Source organism: Gobius niger, assembly GCF_951799975.1.
Source record: "Gobius niger genome assembly, chromosome: 9".
Classification (NCBI taxonomy): domain Eukaryota; kingdom Metazoa; phylum Chordata; class Actinopteri; order Gobiiformes; family Gobiidae; genus Gobius; species Gobius niger.
In genome coordinates, this window is record NC_136860.1 from 10,342,380 (window position 1) to 10,357,723 (window position 15,344).

Genomic DNA, 15,344 nt, shown 5'->3' on the forward strand with positions numbered 1-15,344 from the left:
TAACTGTTACTATTTAAAGAAGTAACCTGCAATCTGTAATCAGATTCCTTTTTCAAGTAATTTTTGGCAACACTGATGACAGAGAGTGCTCTTAAAACCTCCGCAGTAGGAGAAGCAGGACAGAGGCTCTTAATGTTCATTTTCAAACTGGTTCAAGCCATATGATTGGTAGTATGGGGCTGATATATTTTTTTTCTTATTTCATGATAAATGTCAAGAAAGAAAAATGCAAACATGGAACTTTATTATGTACGCTGTTTTTGTCATTATGAATAAATCAAGATTACACTTGCCATCAGTAAAAGCAGCGTTTGATTTGAATGTTTATTTCATATCAGACACAAATGGGTTATGTTTGTGAAATATTTACTACAGATACAACAAGCTGAAAATTCTCTGATGAGATCGTCCTTTTCAATGATTTATCACACGCTCTTGACAAATAGTCACTCATTTTGAAAATGAAAAGGGAAATTGACTTCGCGATGGCCAGCCACACATGTAACCATGGCTGATTAAAGTAAAAGTGGCTGCAAATCTGCACCGATAGCCTCTCTGATCGCCAGTCACTCCAGTATATTACCACTTATTCGCGGAGGTCCAATATCCATATCACAAGCAACCAGAATATATCGCAGAATAACACGTTTTTAAAATCTTATTTCGACCCAGTTAGATGCGAATAAAGACATTTCTTACAATTTTATTGAAATTTAATTGAACATTCTATGCTGACAGGGTTAGGTAAAATATTCAAAACAGTCAAATTTACAAGAAAGCCATCGAATATCACTTTATTTCTCTCATTTTGTCCATCCCTATAGCCTAGAGATGACCTTTTTAAAGCCTAGACATTGCCCAAAGTTCCGTTGGTAATAAATTCCAGACAGAGCTTTGCACTTTTATAAGATTGAGTACTGCGCTGTGGGATCTTACAGATTGGATTTATGGAACCCGTTTTGTCTCTAGACAGATGAAGATAAGTGGCTCAGGTGCGAGATGATTAATACGTTTCAATATTAAGAAAGCCTAAATGAGACAACTTCCCTACCGCCTGAGCCTACACAAACAAACACACTGAAATGATTGTGGAACTGTAATACATCCGGGTATTTCATTAAAACATCCAGTTTAAAAGAAAGTGTAGCCTTGCAGATATCGTTTAGTGTTGCCGTAATTCACCTAAAGTATTAACAGAGAAAAGCACAGGGAGGCAATAGTCTGCAGATTGAAATCGTTCTAAAAAATAAAAAAAAAGGGAAAACCTTCAAAATTACAATGGCGCACTGCTCTTGACAGTTCATGAGAGCGGTTTCCAGTTTCTCGCGCCTCAGCTTTTTCCTTGTTCCATTTTCACACTCGGAGTAGTTTCCAGATGAAGTCGCGGTCTGCGGCGGGGGCGAGCAGTTTGGATAAATGCTATCGATCTCTTGGGGCCGCTCCATTCATCTTGCGCCGTGTTTTCGGAGGCTCCGGCTGACCAGGTGACATCCACTGAGTCCGAATAAATGATGACACACGACTGTCCGAGAGGCTGACCTTCACCGGTCTGGGCTGCGTCCCAGGGGAGAGGCCCCGCCGAAAGGCTTTGTGTATGGGCTATGGGTATTCGGCCGGTTTTTATTAAGACCTCTATGGACGAAGGTAATTGCTGAGTAACGTAATAAGCTGAGTTTGTAATTGTCTGACATCGTGCTTGAGTGGTAAATTCTCTCTCGGCAAGAAGGTCCAAGATTCGATTTGCGAACCAGGTCACCTTTCTGTGTGTTTGCATGTTCTCTAGATATATTATTAGTAGGAGTATTTCTCCCCGTTCATTAGCCTGAATCCAGACACAATACACGCTTCTCCTATTCTTTACAAAGACCTGTATCTGGGATCAGGGGTGATTTCTTCAAATTCCAGATAAGCGTGATTGACAAGCGTATTAACCAATCAGAGAAAAAACAGATCTAGTGCAAGCGGCGTATTTTGTAAACAAGGAAGTTAGTGGTTTTGCACAGTATAGATACAGACGGCATCTCTGGATTCGTCCATATTTGGTCATGTTTAAAAACAGTTAAGGGAGAAAACAATTTGGAGAAAAATGTAAACTTTCTCTAATTATTCAAAAACTACTTTAACAAATGCTGAATTATGAATATATATATATATATATATATTATTATTTTTCCCCTTCCTGGAACCGCCACCTTAATGTGGTGGAGGGGTTTGAGCACGAATGATCCTGGGGGCTCTGTTGTCGGGGGCTTTGTCTCCCATGGCAAACAGGTCCTATGTGACGGGTCAGACAAAGAGCGGTTCAGAAGCCCCTTATGAGAGACCAACAGGCCCGGTTTGAACCATGAGGCCATCCTTTGTGGACCCACCACCTGTAAGAGGAGCCATAAGGGGCTGGTGCAATGTGATTTGGGCAGCTGCCCCCACGACCCAGAAATGGAAAAGTGGAAGAAAATGGATGGATGGATGGATGGATGGATGGATGGATATATTTTTTCTAAGATACACAGACATGGGGAGGAGCAAAGTGGTTCAACAGCCCATAAATACATAAATAACGGAGAATGCTAACATGACACATGCTACATGTTAGCATCGTAGCCGCTAGCTGCTTCTACTGAACAATCTGCTGTGATAAAATATACATATGGGCCTGATTTACACTTGACTTTATTTATGTGATAAATAAGTTCATATTCCACCAGAAAATGGCTAAAACGAGTGAAAAACTGTGTTTCTCAAAAATGTTCCCCCTCTTCGAAGCCACGCCTACTTGTATGACGAGTTGCCGTCTGTATCTATCAGTGAGTAGAGCGGAGACAAATGATCTATGCCGCTTTTGCCACAAAAACCTAAAGGGACTATACGGAGTTTAAACATGTTAAAATGAATTATTTTCCTCCTCCTACATGTTCCAGCAATGTCCTAATATTTAGAATGAGCCCAGACCTGTTCACCACAACTGCCTCTAAAATCCTGCACTGTCACTCAAAAAGCCGTCGTGCATGAGCTTAATATAGAGACTGCAGTTACACGTAAGACCTGTGGTGGCAGTAGTGAGCATAAAATGACCAACTTGCATCTATTTAAGGTTACAAGCAGTTACTAGTCACTCGGTTCCAGCGTTAATTTCATCTACTAAAATATTTCATCATAATTCAGTAAGTAGTCTTTTTACTGACTAAAACTAAATTAAAAACTGAAGGAGAAAAGGCAGAGTACTCACTGGATATCCACTGTGGCAAAGTGAATGTTGGTGAACATTCAAGTTAGTGAACTATATGAACCAGGTGCTCTTCGGGCTCGTGGGCCGGGTAGCTTGAAATGGAAAAAGGAGAGAAGCCGAGGCACTCTGGATAAATGAAAATATATTAAAAGCCATTACAATACGACTAAATTAAAAGAGACAAAATTCATCCCAACGTCCAGTTTGAAATAGCCTCATATTTAAGTTCAATGCCAAAGGTACAACTTTGTGCTTTGTTCATGTGGAGAACAAACATAAAGCAGAGAACCTGGATTAAAAATGATCCTAAAAAATATTATAAAGTAGTAGTTTCGATAGATGGCAGAGAGAGAAAAAAAAAACTGTGAGAGAAGATGAAGCATCAACATCTAAACAGGTCCTGTCTTGTGTAGTACATTAAAGATAATATTACACTCGTTAATTCGGTTCTTGTCGTGACAACGTGTTCTGTGATTAGATCAATAAAAAACTTTTGGAGATTTGATTGGCTGTTTGCAAAGTTCCAGACAATCCTGTTTTGGAACAGCTGCAAAAAGCCGGAGCGGATGGCTGGCCAGGCAAACTAATGGGCCCATGCGGAGTGTGAAATTAAGATGGTGCACTTTGCTCCTACAGACTATGTTCAAATAAAGCATCTCCCCATTTCTCCACAGAACAAAAAACGGTGTGGTTTAAAATATGACACTTCCCTTAGGGGAGTCACCGGGCCGGGTACCGTCAAAGGTAAAAGGTTTATGGGTATCAAAAAAAAATAAAAGTATCAAAAATCTTTAGTTTTGATGCTGTTGGTCCAGGGACAGCGTTAATGGAAGTGACTTGGTTGTTTCAGCTGAAGTAAATGATTTCATTCCCCCAATTGCCACAATTTATACAAATTTGCCCCATTTTCCTCCAAATGATTCCCCACTTCGACATTGGAGATGAACCCGATATTGTAACTGTGCAGATCTTTCACAAATTATCTTTCTGTTTTCTGGTTCTGGACGACTAATATTTTAGTATTGGTATCGGAAAAGGCATCGTTCAGGTATCGGCATCGGAAACCAAGTATCATTAAAGGGACTATACGGAGTTTAAAAATGTTAAAATTATGTATTTTCCTCGCCCCGCATGTTCCAGCCATGTCCTAATGTGTAGAATGAGCTCAGACCTATTCACCACAACTGCCTCTAAAATCCTGCACTGTCACTCAAAAAGGGTAGAAGTTGCAGTTACACGTACGACCTGAGGTGGCAGTAGAGAGTATAAAATGGCTAACTTGCATCGAGCCCCTTTAAAGTACTGGTTATCGGGGGAAAAAAATGTAATGGCCAGCCCTAGTTGTCACAGAAGGGGAATCTATCTTTAGAAAAAAATAACACTCTTCAGTGCCAGGCTTCTAAGTAGTTTTTGGGAGCTGTAAAGCTTGTATCGGATTCCATATTACAGAGCTCCTTCAGAAGTCGTCCTAGTAAGCTTGGGGGGTGGCATCGCAGCAATGTCCGAACCCCACCACAAGGATACTCCATTTGAGTACCCATTCAAGTGTCATGCTGTGAATTTGTAAGAAAAGATTGTAAATTGCTGATTTACTACCAAGTATTTCTAAGTAAACGTAAACGGACCCCGTATAACTTGTTTAACCTCTTAACTCCCACCTGAACCGAGAGGATCTTTTTCCTCACGTTAGCAGATTTTTTTCCATCATTTTTTTGTTGGGTATTCAGGTCATTTTTGTACCTTTTTTGTAATTTTTTCTCACATTTTTGTCTTTTTCTTTTGCCAATTTTTTGTAATTTTTTTTGTAATTTTTTGTCATATTTTTGTAATTTTTTTGTCAATTTTTAATCAAATTTTTGTCATTTTTTGTCACATTTTTATCACATTTTTGTCACATTTTTAGTATTTTTTGTCATCTTTTGTCACATTTTTGTCTTTTGTTTTTGTCAAATTTTTGTACTTTTTTTTGTAATTTATTGTCACATTTTTGTCACATTTTTGTAATTTTTGCGTAAATTTTTCAGCAAATTTTTGTCATTTTTTCGTCACATTTTTGTAATTTTTTCGTACATTTTTCATCAATTTTTTGTCTTTTTTTTGTCACATTTTTGTCACATTTTTGTCACATTTTTATCACATTTTTGTCATTTTTTTGGTCCATTTTTTGTCAATTTCTTGTGACATTTTATGCCCTTTTTTCATCCATTTTTCGTCACTTTTTTGTCAATGTTTTCTCACTTTTTTGTCACATTCCCATCATTGTTTTTGTCTCAGTTTTGTTGCTATTTTCACAGCTTTTTTCCAGAAGCTTTTTGGACTGGGGTAAAGCCAACCTGGAGAAAATGTGCTCGGTTCAGGTGGGAGTTAAGGGATTAATTAGACCGAGAGATTCTTTGTTCCGTAACAGGGGAAACAAAAGGACATACGGGTGACGGAAGGCTCAGTGGTTCGAGTATTCGTCCGTGAATCACAAAGCCGGTGGTTCGAATCGCGGGAAATTGAGTTAACGGCGGGAGTTGGCAGTTCATTATTGTCCGGTGTGTTCTTGGATGAGGCACCTATCTTACAACATAGTGGTGCATGGTGCTGTCCTGAAAAGCTATAATGGCAGTCACATTTCTGCCAGCCTGCACCCATGACCGTGAACCATGTTACCGTCATATTACTATATCGTGTTAGTGACGGGGATGGCGCAACAGCCCCCATTTTCGTCATTTTGTACTATCGTGTAGAATAGCTGACCACCAAACCGGAGAGTGGTGAGTGGAAATACCATGCAATCCAAAGCAGCATTGCTCAAAACCTTCTTCCCAACAGATAGACAACTCTGGCTCCGACTGCCAATTGCACAATAATTCACATTTTCCCTTTTTTTTCCGTTTCCCTGGTGGCCGTGATCCCCCGCGTGGCTCCCCCATTTGTATTTTCCCAGGTAAATCCGAGCGCGCTGCAGGGGCGTTAAACTTTCAAATTAGGAATCAGGAAGCTATAGCCGTCCTCGTTCCGGGCTTCAGGCATCTGCACATAACAAGCCGGATGCAAGCGGACGCATCACACTCAATTTACCCATAAACAGCGTAATAGGCTGGTTCACAGTCCGCGCCAGAACCCGCAGACAAATTATGCATAGTTTTCACGTCTAGTTTGCGAGTGCCATCTCTCCCGAAGGATTTCTTCTTCTTCTTTTTTTTTTTCCTCCCTTCGCAAGCGAGTAAAATTGGTTCGGCAAACCTTGGATTAGACGTCGCTCCTACCTCCATTATGTTTGCAGTCTTATGAGCGATTGGGCGCACGCTGAGATGAAAGCGGAGCCCGGGCGCCGAGGAGATGAGGCGGACGGGATGCGATAATGAAATCAAATGAGGCATGAAGAGTGGCTGTGGCCCCTTATCACTTAAGAACACAGGGGAAAGGGGAGCCCGAGCCACGGCCAGCTCGGGGAGGCCGGGGATGTGTGTGTGTGTGTGTCTGTGTGTGCGTGCGGGCCGACGCAGTGCAGTGCGGCGTGGAGGTTTATCTAAATGGCTAATGCGTTTCCGCTGGAGGGTCGCCACTGCGCTGTCGTGCGGGGGCCACTCTCGAATACTTGTACACAAAGCTCTGGACTGAAGCCAAAGGGATAATACAACAAGAGGGCAGTGGGGAGAAGCGAATGGCAACGCAGCAGAAGAGGAGGTGCATTCACTGTTGGCTTGGAGCGGTCAAATTACTTCAGACTGACTTTATAAAGGGGTTGGGACGAACATAGGATGGAAGCTTTTCGATGGTGACATTGGCTCGTCGCTACTCAACTCACACTCGGTCTCAGAAGGTCTCTGACTTTGTTAATGTTGGCCTCAGCGCTCCAGTGTCAGGCCTCTTGGTTATTATTGTACTTCAGTGCCATTGTATATTTGACAATCTACATTATAAGATAAGATAAGATGGTACTTGGTAGTTTTCCATCTGGGCTGTGGCACTGGAGTCCCCCAGGGGTCAATCTTGGGACCCCTCTTATTCAACTTGTACATGCTTCCATTGGGTCAGTTAATAAACAGCAGTAGTGTGTCGTGCCACGACTATGCAGATGATACTCAGATCGACAGTATGTGTCACTGATGCAAACTTTCAGGAAATACGACCATATTAGTCCAGTGCTCCGGTCTCTGCACTGGCTTCCTGTCGCTCAGAGAATAGAATGTGAAACAGCTCTGCTTGTGTACAAGACTTTTCATGGTTTAGCGGCAAAGTACATCTCTGACATGTTAGAGCCGTATGAACCATCTCGGGCCCTGAGAACTTCAGGGAGGGGTCTCCTGGTGGTTCCCAGAGTCAATAATAAACACGGTGAGGCTGCGTTTCAGTTTCATGCAGCTAAAATCTGGAACAGTCTTCACAAGGATGTGAGACAGGCCTCAACTCTGACAATGTTCAAATCCAGGCTGAAAACATATTGCATATGACAACTGAAAGTATTTTATCTGCACTGTAGCTTTTTACTGTAATTGAATTTTGAAGTTGGCATTTTAAAGATTGATTTTGATTTCAATCAGTGCAAAAAATATGAGCCCAGACCTTTTCACCACAACTGCCGTTAAAATCCTCCAATGTCACTCAAAAGGTTGATACTTTGGGCCCGAAGTACCGTCATAGTATAATATATAATTAATATAGAAACTGCAGTAATGCGACATGAGGTGGCAGTACCGAGGATGAAAATCAAAACTTTATCTAGTCCCTTTAACCCTCACCTTAACTGAGCATATTTTCTCCAGTTCGACTTTACCTAAATCTGTCAAAGTGACCCAAAGCTTCTAGAAAATTAGCAACAAAAACCTACACAATGACCGACAAAAAAGGAAAAGGAAATCAAGACAACAACAAAAGGAACAATCTCAGATCAGTTTTGTAGGTCTTAGATTTCAAATGAGACGTTACTCTGGCCTACAGGCTGTAACCTCCAGTCCAGAATGGATGGTTAAATGTTCCATTTGTAACCGAATGGAAAGGCGCTAGTAAGCATCCATAACTTCAAATACACGTCAACATTACTTCACTTTTACAACGCTGAGGTCACTAAGACACACCTGTTAGCTCTGAAGAACATTTACACGGGCTAGCCTGCCTGCACTCAACTCAACTCACTGATGCCCGCACACTTCTCGCCAAACCGCTGGCTTTACGCTCCCTGCAGCTGCAGTGCACCTATCGTGAAGTCGGCCGGTTCCTGACTGGTGGAGGACGTCAGGGATGACAGGTCAGAGAGGGGCGAGAATGGGGAAAGCAGCGCCTTTTATAGGTGAGCCCGGGACTAGCGACCCCATACTCAACCAATCAATTAATCAAACTTTATTTATAAAGCGCACAAAGTGCTTTACAGATTACAACATTTAAAACAATGCGCCTGGCACACCCTCCCATATATATTATATATTAGGACTAAATAAATAGATCCCCTCCTGGAACTGCTACCTTAATGTGGTGGAGGGGTTTGAGCTACCGAATGGATAGGATAAATAGATGAGTCAGTTAAAAGCTAAGCTAAAAAGGTGGGTCTTGAGCCTGCTCTGAAAAACATGAACGTTCTCTGCAGCCCTGAGCTCCTCCTCAGGTTGTTCCAGAGATGAGGGCCGTAATATTGGAAAGACTCACCATGTTTTTTTTTGTTGACTTCAGGAATACACTAGGAGACCCCTGCCGGAGGAGCGAAGGGGCCGTGAAGGTTCATAAGGTAAAAGCAGTTCTGAAAGATAAGAAGGACCAAGACCATTAAGACATTTAAAAAACATTAACTCCTGAAACACACGGGAAGCCAGTGCAGTGATACTGCTACACTCGGTTAAGGCAGGGGTTTAGAGGCTAACACTACGTACGTTGACTCCATTCAAAGATTTCAAAAAGTTAAGTTGTAAGACCAAGCCGATAACCACAGATGCTTTAGGGATTTCAGACCAGGTCCGACACACTGAAAATAGTCCTGCATCAGGCCCACCAGTTGAGAGTCATTGTCATAAAAATTTGACAGCAACTTTTACTTGCATCGGTGTATCACTAAGGTACTGAAATGTACTCCTTTGGCCCCCATCGTCCTGTTACTTTCCATCACTGAACCCATTAAGTTTGACAACTCCGGCCGTAGAGAATCACTTGAATAATGCAACACACATGAGACAATCACACCTGTTTGGAAACGGCTCTGAAGATAGCAAAAGGAAATAAGTTCAACACCCAAGATTCTTGTCATCTTGCCGACGCATCCCCACTGCCTGACGTGTTTTTGTGTAGCTCTCTCCATGTGGCTGTAAAGACGTCGACAGTGAAGCCGTTAAAAGCAGGAGTCAGGCCAAGGACTGTCTTTACGGCTGCTGCGGACCCGCGTTACCTGCCGCTGTGCAATCAGAGGCGGAATGACATGGCCCCGCGCCACCGCCGCCACTCACATATGAACCCCTATTTCACATTTATACTGCCTACGAGGGGCTGCTAACTCCGAGGCTTACACTGCAGCCGGAGCCAAGTCTCTGTAAAAGTGCGTTATGAAGGATGTTATGGTGTGGGCTAATTGAAACGCAGCCACTCGACAAGAACGTGTAAAATATGGGATTACTATTGAGGCTCTTTGGCGGATTTACTGCTGTATAATTAAAGACATCTTTGAAAATGGACAAATATGAAGTTTCAAGGCTTTTCCCATCAAACACGCTGGCCCTAAATGAACCACAAAGTGCATAAAAAAGGGGGAAAAGAGAATCATTTATATTCAAAGGACATGTTTTTATGCTAAATCGACTTTTTAGACCTTTTGCCTGCATTGTAATGTCTCCTGATCAAAAGCTGGAGTTCTTTATGACACCAGCACAGATGTTTGACAGCACGCTACATCCACAAAACATGGTGAGTTTGTTTATCATGTTGTTTGTGGAGGAGGTTGTTAAAGGGACAGAGGAAAATTTGTTTGTTGCTTTATTTGTCGTTATAACGAAATTTGTCCTCTGCCCACGGCAGCTACTGACAGAAGCATGGCGGTCAATTAGGGCTGAAACAACAAATTGATTAATCAACAACTAATCGATTATTGAAATAGTTGTCAACTATTTTAGTAATCGATTAATTGTTTTCTAGTAAATACAGACTTAAAAAGAGCTAAAATTACATGAACATTTTTTAGTTTTTGATTTTTCAAATTAGAGTCTTTTATTGTTTTGTACAATGACAATTTCAGAAATATCTATCTGTGTCTCATCCAATCAGAAAGCAGAACTGGCACTAAGAGCCTCCAAAAACACTCACTTTAAGTTTATTCCATCAACATTTCCTCAACTGATGCCACTTTAGCTTTATGTGATTTAAAAATATGAAATTTTCATGCACCATTCACAGCCAAGCGATTAATCGTGAAAATAATTGGTAGATTAATCGATTACCAAAATAGTTGTTAGCTGCAGCCCTACTGTCAATCTGCCCCAATGGCCCCTCCAACCACCACCGGTCACTCCACAAACGGGAAACGTGGATGAAGACTCTTATCTAAGGACACAGTGATGAAATGCAACAGTCAGAGCTGGGATCGCACTCGAAACCTTTCAAACCACTGAGCCACTGTCACCCTATAAACTATTCAAACAAATCCACCGCATGCTAGAAGCCAGAAGGCAATGCCAGAAAGAGAAAGTATGATAAATGCCACTTTCTATAAAATCTACTACTAATAAGCCGCTATATGGAGCTGTAGGCATAATCAGGTTTGTACTGGTTAGAATACAAGCCTTACATTATCGTGTTTACATCTTGTTTCGCGCGGCTTATTAATGTACCGTGAACCTCCTCTGACTTACTTGACTAAACGCTCCGTAATGCGGTGTAAATCTCTTCCTATAGCGCGGGGAGTATAATAGTCGCAGCTGGGGGACGTAAATGAACACAGAAAGCGCGAGTTTACCGCATTTGTCAACCTGTCCGCTTTAATAAGAGCGTACACGGCCCGCGTCAAATCCACAACAGCTGCTCGAACCGCTCATTTTTACAGCGTTTAGGGAAGTGCGCGCTATTTCAGATTTTTTGGGCGAGATCGATGGGCTGAAGTTTCAAGCAATTATAACTTTTGTGAGTCGTTTAGGTTCTGCTTACGAAAATGCAAGGCAGAGGTATTGATTTTACTTTAAGTGTCCGTTCAATTTATACTTTGAGACGAGATTTTAACAGAAAAGACATTGGACTTTTAACAAAGACACCCATGTTTCCCTAAATGGCCCCAGATATTGAGTCATTCACCAGGATTCACAAAGTGGATCTTCTGAACATTCTGACTACAAAAACTAATGAGGAAGAGCGAGACTTTGTTGAAATGGAGGAACATTCAGATGGTTTGCATTGTGAGAATTTTGCTGGAGAATAGTGTTCAATGTGGTGAGAAATCTTTTCAAGAAGGCGTTATGGATGAAGTGTGGGGATGAGCCCACCCAAGCAGTGGAGGCGGCTGAGAAGGAGATGGGCCACGTCGATGCGAGCCTACTAAGTGGAGACCATGATTTGTGAAGCTGCAATTCAACACTTGGAGACATCTAATTGAAGTGCTTAAGAAAATCTAAACATTGATCCCTAACCTAAACGTTACCAAGGACAAGTTACAGACACTTTTAACAGCCCTGAGAAAAGTTTAAAGAAATTGACATAGAGGTCTAGTTGTTGAAGTGAGGGCATTTTTTATCAATCGCCCCGGCACACTCTTTGCCCCTTGTGTCGGAGTGGTGACACTTTACCTTTAGTGCAACATCCTGCCATTCCGACACACAAAATAATTAAGTCATCCTTTTATCTCTGTTGATAAACCTCTGTAGAGAAATGTGTCGCTGCATTTGACCCAAATGGGGGGAGGGGGGTCGGGGCAAGTGGGCAAGTGTCTCATTATTCCCAAAATGTATACCAGTCCCTCCAGGATTTGGCGATGTTGCGATCGCAACTATTAACGCAACATCAAGCAAACTCCGCGAAATCAGTGAGTTGCAAATTTTCCAAAAGCCCGCAACTTTCCCGCAACTATTCCAATAATCCGCAATTTCCTTCGCAGCTTTTCCTTAACTCCTCAATTTATGCGCAACTAAAGTGAGTTTCTGATAATTCAAATATATTTTACTTGTTCCCCTCCTTGAACCGCCACCTTAACGTGGTGGAGGGGTTTGAGCACCCGAATGATCCTAGGAGCTCTGTTGTCGGGGGCTTCGTGCCCCTGATAGGGTCTCCCATGGCAAACAGGTCCTAGGTGACGGGTCAGACAAAGAGCGGTTCAGAAGCCCCTTATGAGAGACCAACAGGCCCAGTTAGAACCATGAGGCCGTCCTTCTGTGGACCCACCACCTGCAGGAGGAGCCATAAGGGCTGGTGCAATGTGATTTGGGCAACTCCAACAGCTGCCCCCACGACCCGGCAACGGACAAGTGGAAGAAGATGGATGGATGGATTTTACTTGTTACATTTTTGCGTATATGCCCAGCACCTCTGCCTCAGACTGAAGGACTTTGGCTTCTGCTCCGCCTCCTCTCACTCGGGCCTTTACAGCCTGAGCCGCTGTGTGCTCACATGGATCTCCTACCGCGCTCTGTCCAAGTTGCTTCTCTGCTACTGGATCTTTATTTGGTGATATAGGCTTTATCTGACAGATAAACGCTTCTTTCCGCTGTGAAGCAGTCCGTGGTGTTTGTGTGAGGGGCCTTTACAGCGCGAGCTTCAGGAGTCGCAACTCTGTTGAACCGGAGCCGAAGCTCAATGTGGATGTGTGAAATAAACATTCGTCCTTTGGTCTGTTCTCCTCGGATTCTCATTCGTGGCTCTATCTTATCGGATTTGTGTGGAGTCAGACCCTGCGCTCACAGAAACAGGCAGGTACCTTTTAGGCCCGCCCACTTTCTGTAGCTGAGCGGAGGAGACGAGAGGGGAGGGGCGCACATGGTTCTGTTTTATTTTTAATGATACAATTATCTATAATAACTGATATTTTAAGTCTTTTATTATTCCCCAGAGTCTCTTTGATTAAACTTGATTATTAGAAACATTATTTTTTAATGTAAAAATATGTTGTTTTAAGCAGAAAAAAAATCGCAACTTTTCATCGCAGCTTTTGGAAAAATGGCCCGCGAAATCAAGCGTTTTACCCCGCAACAATCACAAAAAATGCCTGCGAAATCCTGGAGGGACTGGTATGTGTAAAACTGAAATTGTCCTTCCCAAAATTAGGTTTAGGCAAGTGTCCACTGACCTTAAGGTTAAGGCTAATGGTTGTATATGGCTCTCTAATCCACAACACAACTGGGTTAGAGATGTCAGACTAATGGCACCTCTGCTCAATTGTACATTTTCGGAATAATGAGGCGTTGGACTGGAATGGGCTGTCGGACCAAGGACATGGCACCAACTAGGGTGTCTTCCCAAAGAACATGACAGTGTGCATTTTGTAGGAGCTGGGATTCGAACCCCTGACCTTTTGATCACGAATCGGCCCACTCTACTAACTGCACCACTGTCGACCCTTATTATTAACCCTAAGTTCCCCAAGGTCACATGTGCCTCCCCTGGCATCACACGGTGCTATGCCACTTGTCTGACGCTCCATTAATCCGACATCTCATTTTTCCAAAAATGTACCATTGAGCAGAGGTGCCATTAATCTCTAACCCAGTTGTGCTGAGAGCGCCAAAGTCAACCATTGGCCCAAGCCTTAAGGTCAGTGGACTCTTGCCTGAACTTAATTTTATTTTTCAACCCCTAGTCAATGGGAAATTTTTCGGAATAATGAGACGTCGGACTAATGGGTTGTCGGACTAATGGGCCGACCCCGCATCGCACGACAAACAGGCTATGCTCAAAACTATGATCAGATTGGGGGGACGTTGCAATGGAGGGTTGTCGGAATGATGGGGTTTTCGTATTTGGAGGGTTGTCTTATTGGAGGTTTGTCTGAATAAGGGGTGGACCCCAGAGAAGAGCTGAGAACAAGCCTGATAAACTCAGCAACTCCAGTCTAGGGCACCACCTACCTTATTCACTACTTAACTGTAGAATATGCGTCCTGATTCGACAGATAAAGTATGACATTATTTTTATTTGGCTAAGAAGCTTAAAGCAGTACTAAGTAACGTGTTTACCTTAATACATCCTCTCCGTAGTCCCTGTGGGGGTAGTACAAGTGTTTATGGGATGATTGGAGGGTCTTTCATCTCCCCCTGGTGTCTCTGGACAGAAAACCGTGTTTGCAACTTGACTGCCACCGGTCCGGAGAAAGCAATACACACTAATGGAATCACGAGGAGGAAGCTAACAGGCTAACGGGCAAAGCTAACTGCGGGCTAACGTCGCCTTAAACAGTATTTACAGCAAAGTTTGAGTGAAAAAAAATATTTCCATTGTATAATTGGATGCACAGTAACCCTCTCCCCCTTCGCCTTTCCTGTCAGCGTAGTATTTACTCTCCAAGACAATTAATAAGTTAAAAAATCGTAACTTGCTACGACACCTGCAGTTGTGCTTATGGCCTCTAGGGGGAAGAGTTACTAAGTACTGCTTTAAAGGAACAGGCCACACTGAGATATGTTCTTACCTGAGCTTAGACGAGTTGATACGTACCTGTCTGGTCTTTGTGCGCGCCCATGGAAGAGCGTGGTAGCTTCCAACTTCACCCCATTTGGAGCTATAGTTATTATAGCTATAATGCTAATAACATCCTTGGTCTTTTAGCATGACTGAGGGCACACAGTTCTTCCATACTGTGATATGTTCTTTCCTGAGCTTAGACGAATTGATGCGTACCTGTCTGGTCTTTGTGAGTGCCCATGGACCAGACAGGTACATATCAACTCGTCTACCCTCAGGTAAGAAAATCTCTCAGTATGCAAAAACGGTGGCCTGTTACTCTGCGGCATAAATGTAAATGTAACTACGTCTGAAAATGCCCTCAATATCTCAACGTCACGCCACATACGGAGTGTCAAGCACACGAAGAAAAGGATGGACTAAACACACACCACCACTTTCTGTTGTGCGACCTTCCACACAGATGCCAGAGAAAGGTCGAGTGGGATGTGGTTTTGCCAAACTTGCCTTCTCGCCTCTCTCTGAACAGCTTCAGAAGCCTGCAGCGTCAGGAACC